Source organism: Lepisosteus platostomus, chromosome 16 (genome assembly GCF_059453375.1).
Source record: "Lepisosteus platostomus isolate fLepPlt1 chromosome 16, fLepPlt1.hap1, whole genome shotgun sequence".
NCBI classification, from domain to species: Eukaryota; Metazoa; Chordata; class Actinopteri; order Semionotiformes; family Lepisosteidae; genus Lepisosteus; species Lepisosteus platostomus.
The window spans coordinates 21,683,477-21,708,144 of record NC_142626.1 but is presented as its reverse complement, the minus strand read 5'-3'; the positions used below and the strand labels follow the sequence as shown (position 1 = coordinate 21,708,144).

The following is a 24,668-nucleotide window of genomic DNA, read 5'->3' as shown; positions in this document are numbered from 1 at the left end:
TATCTTACGTATAGTTAGCAAGCTAGTCAGATTTTAAAAATGAAGAAGCCAAGTATAGGAGGATTGGCAAGGAAATCACAAAACAAAATGCTGACTGGGGACACCCTTTGTAAATTGAATAGAATGTCTAGAAATGCAAAGAGATCCACATATATTTCAGAGACACGTACATTACAAACGGATGATTCTGAGCTGCAGGAAAGCAGTTCACAACAATTTCAAAAGACCAATTCTTCATTAAGGGAGTCAAAACTCATTCTCAGAACAATCAGAACCTCAACGCACAGGACAAGAGGACCCAGTGCAGGACTAAAAACATACTAACTACAGGGGTATGAAGAAGTGTACTCAGGGATTCAATGAAATATTCACGGTGAATACAGCATTGTTCTGTGCAATGTTATTATGATTACAGAATAACCTTTTAGAATAGTTTAAACATGTCGAACTATCTGCAAACCTGTTTCATTTCTACTGATGTTTTTTAAATTTCTTTCATCAATGGGGTTGAATACATCTGGGGACACTGTGGCTAGCTGTCTAAACTGTATATGAATAATGTGTATCAATAGTATTTATAGGCAATTGTATTTCAAATCTCACGGTTTTTATTAATTGACAGCTTTAAGCAACATAGACTTGGAAATGTGAAGGAAAAATATGTGTACTGTACATTGTATTATTAGTAGTACTACAAGGAATTCTAAATAACAAACAATGAAGAGTCTGCAGCATACGCTCAGTGTTTAAGTGAGGATGTCTATGATAATGTTTACAAAGAAACTATAATTTTGCAGACAAATGTGCTAGTTAAGCAAAGAATACTATCAATTATATTTCTTGAAAGATTGATTCTCCATTTTGATCGATTTGATATAGAAAATAACCAGTTGTTGCTGTAAATCTACTTTGTAGAGTGGTCATGCCCTTCTTCATCCACCCAGGGGCCTGCTCCTAACTTGTGGATCTTGATGCTGTGGTCAGCTGCTATAATGAAAGATTTTCCAGGAGTGACACTGTAGTTGAGCACCACGGTTTCCAGGCAAGTATTTCTGTCATGCTCATCTTCCACGAACACACAGGCATAGTCGACGCCTTTCTCAGGAAACGGTAAGAGTGTGTTGATGTCGAGTTGAATGTATTGGTCCTTGAGATCAGACTTAAAGACCTTCTTGGTGCTGGACTCTCCACCGTCGTGTAGCACCATTTCTTCAAGCTCCTTCTTCTCCACTCCATAAAATATACGAAGTGGCTTCCCAGTTGCATTTGCCACATGGAGTTTGGAGCTTGGTCTTGCAGATCGTAGGTTAATTGTGACATTTCCACCAGCATGAACTAAAGATGCAGATGAAGTTGAAGATGCTCCAGCTCCCATATTGTCTTTCTGCCAAAACTGTACTGAAATGTAGAGACAGATATCAGTAAATAAAAAAAAATTCCAAGTTTAATTATATTTTCAACTTTTTTCATGTTTGTACAGAAGAACAATATATGACACAGTCATTGTGGAGAAGAAACAGGACTCAAACGTTGTGAGAAAAAGTTTGTGAACCCCTTGGAGCTATCAGTATTCCTACATAAATGTTTGTAAAATGTGCTAATTTTCATTAAGTCATAATAATAGATAAACACAATCTGACAAAATAAATAACACACAAACGATTATACCTTTTCTTGTCTATATTAAATACTTTGTTTAAACATTCTTTGTCTATATTCAAAAAAAGTATGTGAACCGCTTGGTTAATGATCTCTATTAAAGTGGGTTATTGGAGTCTGGAGTTCCCATCAATAAGATGACATTCAGGTGTGTGTCTGAGGTCTCCTGCCCTATAAAAAATTCCATAATTCAATTCAATTTAACTTTATTGTCATTAAACTTACACAGGTGCATAGTATAATGAAAAGTGTTTCTCATTAGTCACTCAATGTTTGGGTACCAACAGAATCTGCTCTTCGTAACAAAGATATGATGAAGTGAAACATGCCCCTATCAAAAGAGGTTTCAGAGGACCAGAAAGAAGAGAAGAACAGTTGCTGATGCTCATAAGGCTGAAAAGGGTTACAGAAGCATTTCTAAAGATTGGCCTCCATCAATTCAGTCATGCGGATAGTGTACAAATAGAAGAAATTCAGTAGCAGTGCTACTCTCCCTAGGAGTGGTTGTCCAACAAAAATCAGCCATACAATCTCAAGGAGGTGACAAAAAACACTAGGGTAATGGGTAAGAATCTGCAGACATCTCTTGCACAGGCTAATGTCTGTGTTCATGAGTCCACAAGAAGAACACTGAACAAAGCGGTGTCCATGGGATGATAGCATAGAAGAAACCCCTGCTATAAAAAAAAACATTGCTGCCCAAGTTTGACAAAGACCAGCTGGATGTTCCAATACTCTACTGGAATAATATTCTGTGGACAGATGAGACAACAGTGGAACTTTTAAAAAGTAAACAATGTTATGTTTGGAGGACATAAAACACTACATGGCAACACAAAAACCTGATCTATGAAGTGGGGTGGAGGGAAATTCATGGTTTTATGGAATTATTGAGGGAATAATAAATTCCAAATTGTATCAGCAAATTCTACAGGAGAATGTCAGGCTATTCATTTATGATCTGAAGTTGAATCATGTAGCAGGACGATGATCCTAAACACAGGAGTAAATCTACATATATTGGCTTAAACTCAGGACATTTAGCATTTTGGAATGCCCAAGTCAGAGTTCTGATCCAACTGAAATGCTGTGGTATGACGTAAGGTAAGCCATTCATGCAAGTAATTCCAATAATACCAATTAACTGAAACACTGTAAAGAAGAAGGGTCCAAAATATCTTTAAACCAATATACAGGACTACTCAATGTGCTTAAAGTTATTGCTGCTATTGATTCTATTTATTTATCATCCAGTTGGATGCTGCACACATGTGGTGGTGGAGGGGAGTCCCCATTACCTATAAAGTGCTTTGAGTGGAGTGTCCAGAAAAGTGCTATATAAGTTTAAGCAATTATTAATTATTATTATTATTATTTCCCTGGTACTTCACACTGCCTTGGAGAATTTGGATGATAAAGACACATGTTAGAATTCTATTCATTGATTAGAGCTCCATCTTGAACAGTATAGCTCCATTCAGACTAGTCATCAAGCTTAATTATCAGGTCTCAGCACCTCTCTTTGCGGTAGGGTTCTAGATTTCCTGACAGGCAGACCACAGACTGTGAGGGTTGATGGAAGGCTCTCTTCCACACAGACTGCCAGTATAGGCATTCCTCACTGTTGTGTGCATAGCCCCGTGCTGTTTCCCTTGTTTCCCACAATTGTGTGGCCAGACACAGCTCCAAGTGCCTTGACAATAATCTCTCCCTCAATGTCAGCAAAACTAAAGAGCTGGATATTGATCTTAGAAAGCAGGGTGGGGAACATACCCTCATTCACATCAATGGGGTGGCTGCAGAGATGGTTAGCAGCTTCAAGTTCCTGGGTATTTTCGTTACTAATGATTTAACTTGGACCAACATGTAACTAGGGCTACAAAGAATGCACAACAGTGCCTTTACTTCCTCAGACAGTTTGTAAAATTTGGTTTATCTTAATATATTCTTAATACATACTATAGTTGCACTATTAAAAGTGTGTCCGCATTTGTTATTACAGTATGTTTTGGCAGCAGCTCGTTTTCTGACCAAATTGTGACACAGGAGGTGCTCAGGTCAACCCAGTCCATCATTGAAGTACAGCTCCCCTCTGTTGAAAACTTTTTACAACTCACTGTCTCAGGAAGGACAGCAGTATTGCTAAGGATTACAATCATCCTTGTTTCTCATTTTTCTCTCCACTGCCCTCTGGTAAGCCTTATGCTGAAGGAACATAAAGGCATGTACCTCCAGATTTAGAGACAGCTTCTTCCCACAACATGTCAAACTATCGAATTCTACCTCTACCACTGACTCACACTGATGTTATTTAACTTTATTGCGCCAGCTGTGGTTCTGTGTATAGGTTTAATGTTAGGTTAGTGTCTTTGTATTGGAGCATATGCAAATAAGCACTTCAATTGTGTGTATGACAAATAATCTGAACTAAAGGGAGTTTCCATGTGTTGTATGGAACATGTTCAAGTTCACTGATAACACTGTTCTCATAGGGCATATCACAAACAATGATGAGTCTGTACTAAGGAATGAAGTAGTTGAATTAGTTTAAAAAAACCTAGAACTACATTTTAGTAAAACCAAAAACTGGTGATGGACTTTAGGCGAAGCTAAGGAGGACTCTCATCACTGTGCATCAGTGCTCAGACTGTAGAGGTGGTGGAGAATTTGAAGTTTCTTGGCATCACCATCTCCCACACTCCAAATGGGAGGTTAACACGTCCATCATGGTGAAGATAGGTCAACAGAGGCTGTTCTTCCTGAGACAGATAAAGATGTTTGGAGTGTGTAGGATGGAAGCACTTCAGCCCAGGAGAAGAAGCAGCTAGAGACAGTAATGTATATCAGATCCAAAACTGTAGGAGACCACCTTCCCTCTGTGGACCACCTCTCTAGACTGAAACATAAAGCTGTAAAGAACCTCTTTGACACTTCCCACCCTCACCAGCCTCTGTTTACTTCTCCCCTCTCTCCCCACCTACCCAGAGATTTTTTAAATGTTTGCTTACTTATTTTAGTACTGGTGTGTCTTAAAGATGGTGTGTGAATGATTTGGGTGTATGCATTCTACTATCGTCTTTGTTGACATGTTGTTTATTTGTATTGTATGTCTTTAAAGGTATGAGGTGACCAAACCAAATTCTGTGCAGCTGGTTATGTCAAGAAAGCAAAGAAATAAAATGTTTTAGATGGGTCGAATGGCCAACTCTCATTTGTTACCGTTCTTTGGGGATTATTCCGTACTTTTTGTATCTGTAATTTGAATTTAAAACTTTAAAAATTTAAAATAAAAGAAAATATAAATAACCATGTCATGAATAGAGAACTGTGGAAGGGTGTTCAAGTGAAAATGAGACCTTTAAGGTTTACGACTATGAGAACACTTATTCTTCACATCTACACACATAAGAGAATATCAAATTTAGTGACAACGCAAGAGATACAGGATGCAAGCATGCATTGTCAACATTGTACTATATGCTGGATTTAAACTTTGGGTACAGATAGACTTTTATTTTGAACATGAGCATAGCATCTCTGAAAACCGATGAAAAAATCATCCTTTCTGATGACTACTCTTGTCCTCTTTGTTGCTACAATCTCATGTTTTTCCTCAGTCAATTGTTAGAGGATTATACAGTATCATTTGAGACACTATCTGAGCACATTGAGTCTTCATTAAGAATCCTCTGCCTAATACCATATTAAAACAAAATACATTGTAATTCATAAGTTTCAAAGTTTCAAGTGCTGAAAATGAATGAAGTCTGTATTAATAATATTGACTATTATACTGAAACAAAGAACACATTAGGGTATTGGTACAGTACCTGTGCTGGATGGAAGGTTGTTCAGTAGCAGGAGTCTGACACCTGGAAAATCAAGATACTGTCAGATTGCTGTTTTCTGTCCTTTGAAGCGTGAGATGTCTTCTGCTTAGAGTCACTCCTAACGTTTCCTTTAGCTAAAATGTTCCAAAACAGTTCATTTATATGTTTCAGACAAGAAAGGTTTGGCCTCTGTCCAAAGTGATTGGTTCTTTGAATTAATGCACTTTATAAAAGCTTCCTGCTCATTGCTGTAGATGTTTGCCACCTAAGGGGGTGTGATTTAATTCTTTAGACATTATGCAAAAAAAGGAATTTGACAGAGTTTCATAACATTTGTGTGTACTATGCAATGCCTTATCATTTTTTTTTAGTGAGCTACTCTATTTTTATTAATATAGACAACAGAGCAAAATAAAAAATATTCATAAATAATTAGACAAAATTGTGTAATGGAGATGTATATCTATGAGTCTGATAATCAAACTATGTTGTATAATAACATTTTACGTAAATATTTTAATTCACTTTTTTGTCTTAGATCCTTCTTTAATTGTTATGTTTCCAATCACTGCTTCCACGTTTGATGACTCACATATGAAAACACCCATTTTAGGAATAGCTTGAGAGTCTGCATCTGTGTAACTTCACCCAACTGAATTAATTTTAATTAAAATGAATACACAATTGTTTACGAAATGACTCATATTTTAAACCGTTTTACTGTAAATTGTCTGTAGCTAGGCAAATTCTGTGTGATATTATTTTCATTTTGAAAGGTAATGCATGTTTACAAATACTTAGATTTAGAAAATTTAGCCAGATAAGTCTTCAGTTGTTTTCCTCTTCCTAGTGCAATACCATGACCAGGAGGAAACCAATACCAACAAATCCCAAATGTTTTTATTGTTGGCTCTGCTGTTTTTCTGTTGACAGCAATTTTGAAGGTACAGTAAAAGCTTCATCTCATTACAGTTAAATATAATTATTTCTTATGGCAAGTGTGATATTTGAATGCAGAATCATGCATCATTTTCCACCCTTTCCATCCCATACACATGCTGTATACTGTATTCTGAGAGGCATTACAAACATGCTATTGGTTTCAAAGTGATTTGCTGCTTTTGTCATGTCTCTAGGGATATCCTGAAACCATTTTCTGTGACTACAGCCATTTAGAAAAATAAAACATGTTAGACATTAAAGTTAGGAGAGGGAGAGAATTTGAAAGAAATGGTCAGTTCTATGAGAGCTGTGTTAATCCTTTAATGTCTGATTAGGTTTGGTTTGATAATTTCATCTCATTTTTAATCTCCTCTTACACTGAATCCTTTGTTGAAATATTAATGAATGTTAAGTTACCGATGCAAATATGTTTGTTTTAAAACTATAGCTTTAGAACATCTGGAAAAATGCAACAATAAAATAATAGTATCCTTACACTTAAACCGTGTTTTTCTGGACACTCCACTTGAAGCGTTTTTATAGGCTCCACCACGATGATGTGATGGCAGCCATAGTTTGCCAGTACGCTCCCCACACACCAGCTATCGGTGAGGAGGAGAACAGAATGATGAAGTTCAGAGATTATTGGGAGGCTGTGATTGGTAAAGGCCAATGGGAAAATTGGAGAGGACACTAGGGGTAACATCCCTACTCTTTTTGTGAAATTCCCTGGATTTTTAATGACCATGAAAAGTCAGGAGAAATGCATTCTTATTGAGGAGCTCCCCCTCAAAATCTCTATGCTAGAGGGAAGGATAAAAAAATTGCAGGATATCAAACAGTCAGAAGAAGACTTTGAACTGTGTTATTAAAAAGTGTCCCTCAGTCAGAGTGTTTGTTGCCATGCTGAACCACACGCACACCTTTCACCGACGCCTGGATTACTAATTCACTGCTGTGGATTCAGCTCAGCAATGCTCGCTTCCTGTCTCCTCGGGAGTACAAACTTAAAACAGGTACACCATCTTCACAGATAATTTCTTCTGTATCTCAGCTAGTCCCCAGGATTTTAATTGTTGGCCACTGTATCACACATGAAAACATGTTTGGAGAAACATTATCCTGGCACCAGAGTTAAAGATTTTGAAGTACAGTGTGCTCACAGAACGTAACTGTTATCATTCATTGCTGCACACAAGACACTATATTGCAGAAACTGGAAACAGCAAAGCAGTATTTGTGTGTCAGACTGAAGCAGTTCGGAAAGAAGTTTATGTTGTCTGGTCCTATTCCAGGTTTTAATCCTGGATGTGAAACATTTAGCAGGCTTTTCTTTATAGCCCTTTGTGAATAACTGGGATACTTTGTGGGAAAGGCAGAATTTTTTTGCGAGAGATGGTCTGCACCCCAGTCAGTTTGGCTCAAAAAGGCAGTTTAAGAATTTTGAAGAAAAGTGCAATACTGTATGTTTGGCTACTTTCTCAACAAGTTCCCTCACTCTCACTTTCCCTTGCTCAAAACAGAGTTGCTGTTGTGTCAGTTCTTAGAAAGCACAAGAACAACATGCACTGGTGCAATTCTGAGTAATCTGATTGCTATTAACTGTAGATCATCATCCACTGTCACTGTTCTGTTAAGCTTACTTCACCCCAGGTTTGTTTGTAACAAAACCTTTATTGTTGATTAATTATTACTTAATTTAAACTGAATCTTAGTTAAAGAAGGGTGAGAGTGACCTAGTTTTAACCTTTCCTCCACACTATAAATTTCTGAGTAAACTGAGAGAAAAGGGTTGGGGGTGGTAGTTCCTACATTTTAACTGCAGTCTAATTCAATTTGGGATTTTTTCTCATTTTAAGCTTTCATTGTGCAAATCTGGCCCCACCATTCACTTGCACTGAACGATAATGGACAATCACCTAATTCGAAAAGTTCTCTTTTAGAATGTTTTGTTTATTTGCTGTTAGTGTAATCATTTGTTTGAAAAATAAAGTTTATTCTGATAAAAAATAAGCTGAAAATATCCTGAAATCATATTCTGATACCCGAGCCTTTTATAAAAAACATATTAGACATTAAAGGGAAGGAGAGATATTATATGAAATGGTCAGTTCTATGAGAGCTGTGTTAATCTTTTAATGTCTTATTAAGTCTGGTTTGATAATTCATCTCAATTCATATATGAATTGGCTACATTACTCTGCTCTCCTCCCCACTGATAGCTGATGTGTGGTGAGCGTTCTGGTGCACTATGGCTGCTGTCGCATCATCCAGGTGGATGCTGCACATTGGTGGTGATGGAGGGGAGTCCCCATTACCTGTAAAGCGCTTTGAGTGGAGTGTCCAGAAAAGCGCTATATAAGTGTAAGCAATTATTATTATTATTATTATTATTATTATTAATAATAATAATAATAATAATAATAATAATAATAATAATAATAATAATAATAATCTCCTCCATCCCTGAATCTTTTGCTTAACCTTATTATAATAACCCTCTCTAGGACTGTCAGTTGTGAAATAAGAGTAAAAATAGTAAATAATATATTCTTTGGATTGTTTATTATTTATTTTATGTTTTTGGAAGGCTGAGAAAACCATTCCATAAACATTCATAGAGATTTTTTAGATTTGTTTCATAACTCTTTTATCTAGGGTAGAAGATGATTTAGATTAGACCTACTGTAGAAAGAGAAATTGACATTTAGTGTGCCAAAACTGGAGATATTCTCAAATGCATCTATTGTTTTTTCCTGTTTGTGTTCTGGATATTTTTTTCTAATGTATGTGGTGAGAAAGACATCTAAAACAATCTGAAGGTTCAGACAGGATGGCCAAGGGGTTCCCTTGAATTCAAGACCCTAACCAGGCCTGTACTGTGTATACTTTCCCAGAGAATTCAACATGTTCTTACAAATGGGGGGTTACGCAAATGGTGAAGATCAGGAATTGACCAAGTGGTTTAGTCATTAAGTAAAATAAATATTCATAACCCCCAACTTGTAAGTTATTTCCCCAGAATATACCCGAGCAATAGATATGATTAAAGGCACGTGAATTATTTATTCTCTGACACAGCTTTGGTGAAACTAGTAATAATCCAGGCACACTTTGTTAAACACATATTCATTAAAAATGACAAGACAAACACTACGGTATTTACAGACCAGCCGTTTCAGAGGCATAACACCCTAATCACGCAGAAAACCCCAGATTGCTTCAAGTATTGACCTCTTGAATTATGCCCACAGAGGCCACAATAAAATATAAGCTACCTTCATAATAAATGCAAAATACAACCTACAGTTAAATCTCTCTCTGCAAACAAGGATGCCACATAATAAATGGGAGTCTATTTCCCTATTCTAAAACACACTCACAAAAAAAAATCATTACACTTATATAGCGCTTTTCTGGACACCCTGTTCAAAGTGCTTTACAGATAATGGTGAGTCCCCTCCACCACCACCAATGTGCAGCATCCACCTGGATGATGTAATGGCAGCCATAGTGTGCCAGTGTGTTCACCACACATCAGCTATTAGTTGGGGGGAGAGCAGAGTGATGAAGCCAATTCACAGAATTCGGGATAATTAGAGGCCATGTTTGGTAAAGGCCAATGGGGAAATTTGGCCAGGACACCGGGGTGTCACCCCTACTCTTTTCAAGAAACACCCTGGGATTTTTAATGACCACGGAGAGTCAGGACCTCGGTTTTATGTCTCATCCGAAGGAAGGCACCTTTTTACAGTATAGTGTCCCCATCACTACACTGGGGAATTAGGACCCACACAGATTTCAGGGTGAGCACCCACTGCTGGCCTCTTTAATACCTCTTCCAGCAGCAACCTTAGATTTTTCCCAGGCACTGCCCAGACTCACAACTGCTTAGCTTCAGTGGGCTGTCAGTTGTGAGTTGCAGGGTGATATTACTGTATTGTGTGCCTCTGTCAAGTCCAGTCAGTGCTAGCCCCAGCAGGATGATCTGTAGTGTATCATCATTCCTGTTCCCAGAATTTGCACGGTATTGTCGATTCTACCCCACACTACCTTGGTGAACTGGCACCTCCAGAACACATGCTCCTATGCCTCCCTGATGAAACACGTGTCCCGGGGAAAGTGTGGGGAAGCCTCTATAGGACCTCTCTGGTCGCCAATCTCTGTTGCACAGCCTTTCAGTTGAGGTTCTCCAGCCTGTTGTCTAGTTCTTTGGATTGAGTCATCGCCCAGGTCTCCTTTAGTGTCGTCAGCCTCTCTCCAGCAACTAGCTGTCCACTCACCTCCCTGTACAGGGCCCTGTGCTTGTCCGGTTTCCGTCCAACATTTGACCACTGAATCAGGTACCTCATTGGGAGGGAGAACCACAACCGGAAAAAGTACTATCGGGTTCTGCAGTGCCTGACAGAATTTGCAGAAGAAGATCCAGTTTCTTGTGACCTACTCATACGGATGAACTTGAAGACCATTGCTTGCAGCGCTCATCTGAGTCTGGCCAACAACAGGGCTCCATGCAGAGCTCGAGACCTTCACGCACCGTGTTCCTGTCCCTCCAGGTGGCAAAGAACTTCACCTTGTTCTTTCAGTGGTTTAACTCTAAACCTATTGACCCTGCTGCCCACTACAGAGTACATTATCTTTATCCAGCAGCTGAAACTTTCTTTTAATCTGAATGGTTCCACACTCTGAACAGATAGATGTGGTTTACTTGTTGAAGGCTTTCTCCTGGTCCAGGCTCGCTATCATTCTGGGCACGTTTCACTCTTCAGCCCAGGTTAGGGCATCTCAGATGAGCTGGAGGTTCCAGCTTCTTTGATGAATTGGCTCATAGTTCAAAAAGCATCATCATGTGAATGATGTGACAGCAGTCAAAGTGTACAAATGCAGTCACACATCAGCTATCAGGGGGGAGGATAGCAGAGTAATGAAGCTAATTCATAGATGGGGATTAAGAGGCCAAGACTGGTAAAAGCCAGGGAGAAATTTGACCAGGACAACAAGGTAACATCCCTACTCTTCTTGGAGATGTCAGTACCTTGGTTTTACGTCTCATCCAAAGGATGGCACCTTTATTTTACAGAAAAGTGTCCCCATTACTATACTGGGGCATTAGGACCCACACAAACTGCAGGTGAGTGCTTCCTACTTGGCACACTAATAACTCTTCCAGCAGTAACTGGCTGGGCTCACACCAGCTTAGCTTCGATGGGTTTTCAGTTGTGAGTTTCATGGTGATATAGCTGAAATTGCTTGTGATAAACAAGTTTTTGTAACTTTTGACAAAAATAGGATGTGGAAACTGCTGACAGTTACAAACTGCTGACAGTTACAAATTGCTTAATGACCAGTGTATTTGTTTAGACTTAGTCTAGCTCCAGGGTGTAGACATATATCAAATATGCTAAAATGAGGACATAGCTACAGATCTTTGGTTTTGTGCCACTTGGTTGTTACACACTACAAAAAAGAGCCTTGCCAAAAGTTCGGCAGAGCTCTTGCACTATTGCATTTTGTCTTTAATTCAGTGTTGAAATAAAGACCTATGATTGTTTCACTACTGCACAATAATAACTTTATTTATATAGCACTTTTCCACCTCTACATCAAAAAGTTTTTTACACAAGAATACAATTAAAAATGAAGAGGAAAAAGAAAAAAAAAATAATTGATAGTAATAAAGCATAGATAACGCATAGAACATTAAAGCGTTTAAAACACCAGGTATTCTTAAAATAAAACACAAATTAAACAAACCACAATGAAACATTAAAATATATTATTTTTAAAAGAAAGTCTATAAAATGTTTTTTTTAAACAAGATGTTAAAGAATAAACCAAATTTGCCGACCTGATATTTGAGAGTAGACTCTTCCCGAGTCCTGAGACTCCATTAGAGAAAACACAGTCACACTTTGTCTTTACCTCTCCTCCCCTGGTGGACTGGTATCACACACCCCCTCCCCAAGATGGAAGCCAACATCAATGTCCTCCTGGAATGGATGTGTACTTTAATATCTAGAATCATCTTGAAAAGTATACACAGTACAGGCCTTGTTAGGCTCTTGAATTATACAGAATCCCTTGGACATCCCATCTGAACCTTCAGATTTTTTATATGCTGTACTCACTACACACATTACAAATAAATATCCAGAACAGAAAAAGTAAAAAAAAAAACAGCTGATGCAAAAGACAATTTCTCAAGTTGTGGCACATTTAGGATGTAAAATTCTTTTTTCTAGGTCTTCTGTAAAACATCTTCTACCTTGGATAAAGATTTGAGAGTGACCAAACAGATATAAAAAAAATCTGCATGAACTTTTATGGAATGCTTTTGTCAGCCTTCAAAAAAAGGAAAATAAGTAACAAGAAATCAAAAGAATATTTGTTTTTACTGTTTTGTACTGTTGTGTTTCACTACTGGTGTTTCTAGAGAGGTTTCTTATAATAAGTGACTTTTTGCACTTTTCTGACATGTTCAGTACTTATTAGAAACACAGTAAAAAATACACATGTATAATATATAGAGAAAGTCTCTGAATGGTTAGAATTATCTGAACAACGGATATTTCTACCTATTTCTAGATAGGATATCTAGTTTTATGTATTTTTGTGCGTTTTTGCTTTCGTGATTGTATTTTGCCTAAAAAAACACAATTTCTAACTCTCTTTGAAGCATCTAAGGACTGATTTGCCAAATTTATAGTCTTATACAAATATGTTTTTGTTTTGTCTTCATAGAATTCCATTTTGAGGCTGAATGTGTCGTTTTTCTTTTCCTGTAATATTTGTGGTGCTGTGATTTTATTTGGCTGGTAAAAATCTATGGAATTCCCTGTGTTTTTATGAAATCTTGCGGTGGGCAGTATATCATAAATTTTCTGCTTTATCAGAAAATACTTTCACAGCTGTGAAATTGAAACTTAAAGGTTGTGCTTAGAGTGTATTGGAAATCACTTGCATTTGTGATATGTAGGGAATTAATTTTAAAAAATGTTGCTTTTAGTAATAAAAAGTTTATTATTGAAAGAAACTATACACATATAGACAGCTATGTCTACTATGGATATATAATGAAGATCTCTCAGATAGGTAGGTTCCAGTCCATTTCAGAGCTTTGTACTTAATCAATAAAATCTTAAAATCAGCTTTAAATCTCGCTGTCAACCAGTGCAGTAAGGCAATGACTGGAGTGATGTGGGATGTTCTTTTGCTCCTTGTCAGTAACCTGACTGCTGTGTTTTGCACAACCAGGACTCAACCAAGAACTTGATTGCTGAAGCAAGAGTAAAGAGCATTGCAGTATTCCAATCATAATGAGATAAACCAACTTCACCAAGTTCCACCCATCCCTCAAATATACAGTGAACATATCTTCTATTACTCTTCCGTTTCTAGACATCACCTTCTCCATCAACTACCCCCGACTCTCTACTTCAGTCTATTACAAACCCACGGATTCAAACAGCTATCTCCTGTATAGCTCATTTAACCCCAAACACACTAAAAACTCTCCCTTTTTCACAGTTCCTTCTGCTACAACGATTATGCAGCGATGACATCGATTTCCAGAACCAAGCCCTCAAAATGTATTCCTTTTTCATTAACAGAGGATACACTAGCAGTGTTATTGACAGGGCCCTTGCCCGAGCCAAAAACACCCCTCGGACCATCAACTCAATCAGGAACTCCTGCAGTAACAACCGCATTCCTTTGGTGCTTCCCTACCACCCCAACACACTTCCTATCCCCAGGACTATTAATGACAACTTTTCCATCCTACAGGATGATCCCTCCATTGGGGCCTTCTTTTCTGACCACCCTATCATCTCATATTGCCGACCACATAATCTGCGTAACCTTCTTGTTCAAAGCTCCCTTGACCACCCTCAGCAACCATCCACACCAGGCACTTTCCCTTGCAACAGAGCTTGCTGTATCACCTGCAAGTACACATCTAACACTACACTCATTCAAGGCCCCTTAGAACAATTCCAGATCACCAAGGTGGGATCTTGTACCTCCAGCAAACTTATTTACTGTGCGAATCGAAAAATCAAGGAGAGCGGTAAAAAGAGAGGAGGAGGGCTAGCAGTGTTTGTGAGTAACAGATGGTGTAACTTTAATCATATAACTGTAAAAGAACAGCTCTGCACCCCGGACATTGACCTACTAGCAGTTAGCCTGCAGCCATATTACTTACCTAGGGAGCTCTTGCAGGTTATTGTTGTGCTGGTATATGTCCCGCCCTCTGCCGATGCAGCCTCAGCGTGTGACGTCATAAACACTGTTACAGCCGGACTACAGACTCGTCACCCACAAGCCATGTGCTTGATAACTGGCGATTTTAATCATGTTTCGCTCTCATCTACTCTGCCTACTTTTAGTCAGTTTGTTAAATGCCCTACTAGAGATAACATGACTTTGGACTTGCTGTATGCTAATGTCAAGAATGCCTACAGCTCCACATCACTCCCCCCCTTGGCAGATCTGACCACAACCTTGTTCACCTCCTATCTCTGTACAAGCCTCTTGTACTACAGCAACCAGTAACCACCAGGACAGTGAGGAGATGGTCAGCTGAGGCTAATGATGCACTGATGGACTGTTTGGAAACAACAGACTGGGAGATACTCTGTGAGCCTTATGGAGATGACATTGATGGTCTTACCCACTGCATCACTGACTACATAAACTTCTGTGTTGACAGTACAGTGCCCATCAGGAAAGTACGCTGCTTCTCCAATAATAAACCCTGTGTCACCAGTGATCTGAAGGCCATCCTAAATAGGAAAAAGAGGGCTTTCTGGGCATGTGACAAGGAGGAGCTGAAGCGAGCACAGAAGGAGCTGAAGGTGAGAGTTAGGGAGAGCAAGATGGCTTATGGGAGGAAAATGGAGGACAGGCTGATGGAGAGCAATTTGAGAGAAGTATGGAATGGCATGAGGAAGATCTCTGGACACAAGTTGTCCGGTGGCCAACAGAGTGAGGGAGGCCTGGAGAGGGCCAATGAGCTGAATCTTTTCTTTAATAGATTCGATACAGGGTCCACTGTCCATTCACCTCACAGGCCTTCACCCCAGACACCCTCTTGATGTCCTCAGTCACCCCATCATGAGATCCCGCCTACTCCTACTCCATCTTCCCCTGCCCTCCTTGGCCTATCCATCACAACTGTCCAGGTTAGAAGGGATTTGAGGAGACTCCATGCAGGGAAGGCAGCAGGTCCTGATGGTGTCAGCTCCAGGGTGCTAAAGATCTGCGCAGACCAACTGGGTTCAGTGCTGCAGTACATCTTCAACCTCAGCCTGAGATTAGAAAAGGTTCCGATGCTCTGAAAGACATTTTGCCTGGTGCCAGTACCCAAAAAGGGGCACCCTAAAGTCTCGAATGACTACAGACCAGTGGCACTGACATCACACCTAATGAAAACTCTGGAAAGGCTTGCACTGGACCTCCTCAGAACACTGGTGAGTACAGCACTGGACCCCCTGCAGTTCGCCTACCAGTCAAACTTGGGAGTGGAGGATGCAGTCATCTATCTGCTACACAGAGCTAAGTCTCACCTGGAGAAGACGAGGAGCATTGTGAGAGTTATGTTCTTTGACTCCAGTGCCTTTAACACCATCCATCCACCTTTACTGAGAGATAAGCTAAGGGTGGCGCAGGTGGACACTCCCCTGGTGTCCTGGATTACAGACTATCTGACCTGCAGGCCACAGTATGTACGGCTACAGAGCTGTCCAAACAGGTTGTTAGCAGTACTGGGGCTCCACAGGGGACTGTCCTTGCTCCATTCCTGTTCACCTTTTATACCTCTGACTTCAGGTACAACTCTGAGACATGTCATCTGCAGTTTGCAGATGACTCTGCAATTGTGGGGTGTATTAGAGAGGGGAGGGAGGAGGAATATAGGAGCTTGATTACCAACTTTGTGGAGTGGTGTCATCTTAACCATCTCCAGCTTAAGACCAGCAAGACCAAAGAAATGATCTTGGACTTTCGAAGGAATAAGTCTCCGCTGAACCCTGTTTCCATCCAGGGTGAGGACATAGAGGGCGTACAGTCCTACAAGTACTTAGGGGTACACCTGGATGATAAGCTGGAGTGGTCTGGTAACACTGACAAGTACAAGAAAGGTCAGAGCCGACTTTATTTTCTTAGGAGGCTCAGGTCCTTTGGTGTGTGTGGAACACTGCTACACATTATTTATGAATCAGTGGTGGCGGCGGCCATCTTCTACGCTGTTGTGTGCTGGGAAAGCAGCATCATGACAAAAGATGCAAATAGACTCAATAACCTTATCAAGAAAGCTGGCTCTGTGTTGGGGATGAGCCTTGACCCCATGGAGGTGGTGGCTGAGAGGAGAATGCTGACCAAGTTCACGGCCATCATGAACAACGCCTCTCATCTGCTTCATGGGACTGTTACTGGGCAGCGGAGCACTTTTAGCAACAGACTGCTCCAGCCACGGTGTTCAAGGGAACATTTCCGCAGGTCTTTCCTCCCGGCGGCAGTCAGGGTGTATAACGCTGCCCTAGGCTAGGACTGTTAGTCCTTCATTTGCTCGTCTATGTTTGCTCCATTTTACTTTTTGCAAAGACAGTTTTCCGAACTCATACATCAGAAATACTGCAGAAACCAAAATTATCCTGCAGCTAGGATCACACCTTCTCCCTTCTCTTAACGACAGACTACTTTTTTTCTAAATTCTCTCTATTGATCGTAGGTTTCATTTCACACTTCTCTTCACCTATTCTGACTTCACACCTCCTGACCGGCCTCTCCTTCTGTCCCCTGCTCCCGCACCTCGCTCCTCCTCTCTCCCAGCTTTTGTTCTCCCGCTATATAACCTTTGCTTACTGCCTTGTCTTTCTCACACCTATAGAAGGCTCCACGGCCCAAACGTTGTGTTTTCTTCTCTTTTCAGCATGGAATAAACCTATTACTTGTTCCTTTGCAGCCTAAGCATGCTGACACTGACGTAGGCATCTGAACGAACTATGATGAGGTAAAGATGTGTATACGTGTCTTTCTGTTTTCTTATAAGGTAGTTCTAATCTGATTTTAGCAATATTCCTTACTTTGATATAGCAGAGCTCAGCTAGTTTTTTTTTCACATCAATTAAAACTGAGCTGGAAATCAAAAATCACACCAAGATTCCTCAAAGCTAGTCTAATATTAGGGCCAAGAGCACGTAGCCTAACCTGATTTGATCATGACTTCTGTTTTATCATCATTGAGTAGGAGAAATGTTTGGAACATTTACATTTTGAGGACAGCCAGGATAAAAAGAAAGATATTACTGAGTATCAGGAGTATAACATTATAAGGAAATATTAGGTTTATGAATACCCAGAGGCCCATAGGAAACATACAGTATAACAGAAAATAGAATGAGTCCCAGAATTGATCCCTGCAGGACACCACATATAATCTGTGCATAAGGAAACACACAATTGCCAATAGAAATAGAATAAAAAGTTATTCCAGATAAATAAAATAAAAATTATTTCAAGGCTATACCAGAAATGCCTTCCCACCCTTCGGGTTTCTTAATTAGAATGACATGATCAACTGTGTCAAAAGGAGCACTAAGTTCTAAAAGAATATAAACAGATCATTCACGATGATCTGCATTTACAAATACGTAATTGCAACTTTAAGCAGAGCCATTTTAGTGAAAGGCCAGAAAACCAGACTGACAACTTTCAAACATATTATTATAGTGTAGTACAGCCACAAATGTGGATACCCACCACCTTTTCAGAATCTTAGAAATAAAAGAGAGTTTTGAAATTATGTAATTCTGTAATTAACTTAGCCATATTTAAATTTTGTACTGAGAGATTTCTATACGGCCACAGTGTGAAACAGCACCTTCAGTAAAACAGGACAGAAAGAGTTACAGAGACAGGTTGCACAGGCACAACATCATGAGAAATAGATATGGTGAACTTAGAATATTATAGAGACTATTTTATCAAGAAAAAGGATAAAAAATGTCACATGAAGCCACAGAGACAACAGAACATACACTGAGGGAAGGATTTACAATACTCTTAATATTGCCCAAAAGAAATTTAGGATTATGCTGATTAGTAGAAATCAATTCAGGAAATTACTTACTTCTTGCAGTTTAACCTCTTCATTGAAGGTTCTTAAAAGTTTTTTCAAGCATAAGTAGTCATTCCATTTTTGCTCACACTGTCTGCATTATCCTTTAATATTGCATAAATTGTCAAGGGCATTTTTAGCATAGTACTTTTTGCTAAAGGTTCTAATTGGAGCTACCTAATCAGAGTTAACAAGCATGAGCTGTTAAAACTGTTAACTAAGTCTACACAGTCAGAAGACTGTGACATTTCTGTAACAGGTTCTCAAAGCAAAAGCCAGCAGAAATAAGGCAGTGGTGTGTGCATTAATGACACAAGACTGATGAGAATTAGTGCACGTACGTCTATATCTATAAAGCACAGTGTCTGTTTGTTTGTTCTTTATGCATGCTCTTATTTTCCATCCTACAGACCTGAAATTTTGCACACAAGTACATCTTTCCCTAGGTTAGGTTTTAACATAAAACTTTTCACCTTCAAGGCCAATGATGGCCGAAAAGGCCATTTAATTTAAAACCCAACATGTTTTGTTATCAAACTTAGGGGAATCCCCGTCCCCGATCATTTTTTGATAAACAGGATTAAAAACGCAAGTGCAGCAGTGAACATTCGATGTTCCAAAAATGCTGAGTATGTGGTAAATTTATGTTTTATTCACAACATTCATTTTTCGATTGTGATGTCAGGTGATGGCGCGTTATCCTTTACCACTCCACGCAAACTCGCAAATAATCGTGACATTGTGTAAATATCTCTGTGTATCTATAAAGCACCTGAAATTTAAACCATCTAATAAACCATTTAATTAAATTAGATAGATCAGAACATGCTACCCAAGAAGAGCTCTGGATCATTGGGTAGATCCACCAAAGCTACTTCAAAAGTCAAAGCAGCGCGCCTATCAGAAACAGAAGAGCAAAGAGAAGCAATGTTACAGGCACAAAGAGCTAGAGCAGCTGCAGCTTGCCAAGCTGAAACAGATGATCAAACAAGAACAAGGCAACAGGTAGACCAAGCAAGAAAAGCAGCTCAAAGACAAAGACAGTTTGACCTTCACAATGTAGCTTTTGATTACATTAACAACTTGGACATCTCACAACACAAAGCTGTTGAAATTGAAACTATGAGTGTGGTGTGCAATCACTGCAGTGTGAAAAAGTGGAAAGATGAACCACCAGGTTTTTGCTGGAATAATGGAAATGTGAGCCTTTTGCCAATAGAACAACCACCAGTGCCTCTTCTCTCATTGATGGAAGGTGACACAGAAAAGTCCAGGCACTTCCTTTCAAATATCAGAAAGTACAATTCGTGTTTCCAAATGACATCGTTTGGTGCTTCAAAACAAGTAAATGAGCCAGGGCATATGCCCACCCTCAAAATCCAGGGACAAGTGTATCAGAGAACAGGTTTGCTTTTACCTGTTGAAGAAGAATTGCCTAAATGTGTTAAGATTTACTTCATGGGCAATGAGCAAGAACTAACAGATCGCAGGTGGCATATTATGCCTGGTGTTCAACAGGAAGTCATTCAGGGCCTATAAAACATGCTCTATGAGCATAACAATTTAGTTAGAAGTTTCAAGTCAGTGCTGCAAGATCCTGCTCGGAGATCACAAAGTAATCATTAGAGCACACAAGACACCAGCTGGTGAGCATAAGAGCAGGTTCAATGCCCCAACCACAATTGAAGTTGTATGGCACCAACAGTATGGCACCAACTCCATAGGCTGAGGCATCAACTTCTAAGATAAACGGAAGAGAGGGATAGGGGTGGCGGAGAAGCAGAGCCGAGCTAAATAAAGAGAGTAAATGTGACCTCTAGGTGGAAGAGTTCCAGGGAGCAGGTTCATGGGACAGTCATAAGGGTAATGTGGAGGGAGAGACAGAGCCATCTCTTTACTGAAAGCCAGATGCAAATCAGAATATGGTAGGGGAATTTTAAAGAACTCAATCTGGGAAACAAAAGAGACTGAGATTTTCTTGGGAAGTTGACAGCAATGAGAGGTAAGCTCATTTCGTGACCAGGAAATTAGTGAAAACTGAATGACTTCCTGGTGGGTGGCACCGATGTGGAGAGTGAGAGGTGCCGTCTGCCATTCAACCAGACCAGGAGTCAAAGGGGAGCCATCAAGGGTAAACAAATGGATAGGAGGGGAGACAGGGAATGTTCCAGGAAGAGGCGAATCCAGTGTCAAGAAAGTGTTCTTCAGCGCCTCAATCAATAAAATCAGACAGAGAAACTTGGCATTCATCCCAAAAAAGGGTTGCTGAGAGAAAAAGTCCAGATGCAGAAGAGGAAGTGGGTACAATACCGGCCTTAACGGTGAGTGGAGAAGTAGGAGGTGGGCAGATAGGACAGGAAGCAAGAAGATTGTCTGAAGCCGCACAGTAAAAACAACATCTCTCACTAAGCTTCTCACCAGAAGACGCTCTAGTAAAGGGAGGAGCCTGAGGGAGGAAGGGGTTAGGTATTAGGATTTGCATTCCTGTAGTCTGATGTCGAGCTCAAAGATCCGCAAAATGAAAGCCTGCAAGGAAGGAAATTCAAGAGGTAGGTGAATGAGGTTGTCCTTGAGTTCGTCTGACAATCCATGGCAGAATTGATGAATAAGGACCTCCTGGTTCCAGAGGATTTGAGCTGCCAACGTGAGGAAATCTGTGACGTAATCCTGAAGCGATCAAGATCCTTGTGTAAGGGTAGTGAGATGAGAAACAGCCAAGTAATGTGAATGGTGCTGACCAAAGACAGATTGCAAGATGGCCTGAAAATGTTAGAAGACTCAAGGATATTCTGAATGAGAATGTTATTCGCTCTATCCAGTGCTCGACCAGTAAGGTAAGAAACCATAAATGCTATTTTCTCATGATCAGTAGGGAAACAGTCCAGGAGGAGGTGGAAAGCCATCCAGCATTGGATGATAAAACTCTGGCACTTAACGGGGTTTCCATCAAACTTCTCTGGAGGAGGAGATGGCAGAGGGCTAGCAGGTGCAGTAATAGGAGCAGCAGGCTGTGGATGCGGTGAATGTGCAACGTGAACTACTAATTGCTGAACTGCTGCCGTGAGTTGGCCGAGCGTCCGGGAGTGCTCTCGGAGGATAGAGAAAGGGTCACCCTGGCTCGCTGGGTCCATGTCTTTAGACTCACTATTCTGACAGGATTTCTGAAAGGGGTGAGTATTTGGACCAGCTGTGCAAAGCCGTGAAGAAGGTAGAACGAGCAAAAGTAAATCCGATATTCCAAATCCAAGTTGTTAGGCAAGAGCGAAGTCAAAAGTAGGAGAACCAGGTCAGGTAGTGAAAGGAGTCAGGTCGGGAATAGTAGCTCGCACAAGAGAAAGCTGTGGAAGACTTCTCAATAGTGAGTGTAGGTAAGCCGGTGAGGAGTGTTAAAATATTGAAGAGAGAGAGAGACGTGGTTGGATAATTAGTTCCTGGATGAGCATGTGTGGAATTTAGTACATGTGGGAATGCCAGGGTGCTTAAGGGAGAAGGTACGAGTCGTGACACTTTCCAACCCACAAGCATTATGGGAGAATCACAAGGAGGCTCTCAGTTAAGACATTTTGTACCATGTACTGAATAAAAATGCCTCATATGATGATACTATCTTCAATGAGCGTCTGGTGAAAATTCAAGACAAGCTCCTTCCATTAGGAGGCAAAGAACTGAAGCGATTTGGATTGCCTCAACCAAGATCAGAAAAAAGTGGCATCTCTCAGGAAATGCTCAGGGAAAGAGTTGAAGGAGTTTGTTGCAAGCAATGAGAAAAAGCTCACATCAGATCAAGCAAATGTCTACAGAAAAAAATCTAGATGGGTTCTTTTTCCTCAGTGCTCCAGGTGGAACTGGACATTTGTCACTAGCTTGCGTACACAAGGACACATTGCTCTTGCTGTGGCATCATCAGGTATAGCTTCAACCCTCCTTGCTGGTGGCAGGACTGCCCATTCCACATTTAAATTGACTCTTGATCTGGTAAGACATCATTCACGAACTTTTAACATCTCAAAAGGGACAGCATTTGCACAGGTTTTGATTGAGTGCAAGCTTATTGTCTGGGATTAGTGCACCATGTATAAAAACATGCCTTTGAAACTATTGATCAAACACTGAAGGACATAAGAGGCAATGATGAAATTCTGTGAGGAATTACATTTTTGACAGGAGGTTTCAGACAAACTTTGCCAGTCATCCCAAAAGGAACGAGAGCTGATGAATTGAAGGCTTCAATTAAAGCTTATTTGTGGAAACATGTCCAGAAGCTTCATCTTCAAACAAACATGAGAGTTCATGTCAAAAAGGGTAAACATGCTGGAATCCCTAAACATTTGTTGAGAATAGGAGATGGTCCATTTGCAACAGAAAAAGATGGATCAATAAACCTCCCAAAGCATGTCACTGATTCTTCCAAAGAAGCATTAGAAAGTGTTGTTTTCCCAAATTTGGCTGCCAACTACGAGAACACCAATTGGCTCATTGAAAGAGCAATACTAGCACCAAAAAATGATGCAGTGGATGACATAAATGAAAAAAAATGTCTGGTGAAGCAAACGTTTTCAAAAATGTTGGTACTGTTTTTAACACTGATGATGTTGTCCAATACCCTGTAGAGTTTTTGAACATCTTGCATCTACCTGGTGTTCCACCTCACAATTTATCTCTCAAAATTGGATGTCCTGTCATTCTTTCACGATATTTGGACCCCCTTAAACTATGCAATGGAACTCGATTAGTGATCAAAAAGCTTCACCCATATGTGCTTGAAGCATCAATACTCTCTGGAACGTTCAAGGGAGAAGATGTGTTCATTCCAAGAATTTTCAATCATTCCATCTGATCTGCCATTCAGGTTCAAACGTCTTCAATTCCCCATTAGACTCAGTTTTGCTATGTCTATCAACAAAGCGCAGGGTGAATGACTCAAAAATGTGGGCTTGAATCATCATGCTTCTCACATGGACAACTTTATGTTGGATGCTCACGTGTAAGAAGTGAAAAATAACTTCATGTCTTTGCTTCAGAAGGCAAAACCAAAAATGTTGTGTATAAAGAAGCTTTCCATGAGTAAATATTTATGTAATACAAATCTTTAAGCAATGATAAAATACTCAGTCTTCATGTTTACAGCCTCCCTATTTTAACTTGGGCAATGCCGGGTCCGTCATCTAGTATTTAATAAAACTAAATTCTATGTGCAATAGTATGCATTGCCACTATAACAGGGCCCCAAGTTAGCAGTGCTAACCACTGTGCCTCACCCAGCCCTTCCTTAAAATGTTAGTGCTTTGTAATACAATGTAGACATTGTATTAGCAAATCAGGTTTACCTGGACATGAATTTTAAATATCTGACAACTGATATAATTATTCAAATTATAGCTAGAACAAATGATTGACTCTGTTTTAATCTTACCCTTCCTCACAAGATGGATATGAATGATGTAGTGATATGAGGGATTTTAATTTACTGAAACAATTAGAATTTGAAACAGTACATTTTGACAATGCTTGGAAGGCAGTTAAGAGTAAAAACAATAACAAGAAGTTTCACAAACAAATTCTAAATAGAATTTGTTTTAATACTACATCAAAACATGTGTTAGCACACCAACAATAATAATTCTATGTTTTGATGCTCCATAGGGTGAGGTGGAATTGTCTAAGGAAGGCAGGTATAGGAAAACAGACTGATCCAGACAAAACTGTAAGGATCAAAACCCAGGGCTCTTCATTATAATACTGTACAGTGTGGAGCAGTCAAACAAAACACCACAAACCAAAATAAACAAAAGCCTTGCTCCTGTGTAAGCTGCTAAGTAACTTCTTCAATGAAGTCTTTCCCTATAACACCGGTAGTTGTTACTGGTTTACTGGTTTCAAATCCTCAAAGTATAAATGCCACTCAGGATTATTCTCACACAGGGTTTGTGTCACACAGCGTTAGTTCCACACAGGGTCTTGACTTCTTCGCCAAGTCAAAATTTCTGTCAGATTTTTCGTAAAACAAAATTAAATAGCAAAGTTATTTCAGTGTGCTGAATCTAAAGTGTATTTAAAGCCAGAAAAAGGTCATTCACAGTCCAGGTCAATATGAATAGTTTCTCATAGTATTTGCCAAT

At 39.8% G+C, this 24,668-nt stretch overlaps 1 long non-coding RNA gene and 1 gene segment (V, D, J or C); one reads left to right on the top strand and one right to left on the bottom strand.

The window, feature by feature from the left end:
* Window positions 1–24,668, top strand: part of LOC148647025 (Ig kappa chain V-III region MOPC 63-like) — a 482,291-nt gene that overhangs the window by 176,948 nt on the left and 280,675 nt on the right.
* On the bottom strand, window positions 386–5,744 carry LOC148647035 (uncharacterized). The gene is made up of 2 exons (XR_015927575.1): window positions 5,490–5,744; window positions 386–1,398 (listed from the first exon to the last, which is right to left on the bottom strand). It is a non-coding gene; the product is annotated as an uncharacterized LOC148647035 (long non-coding RNA).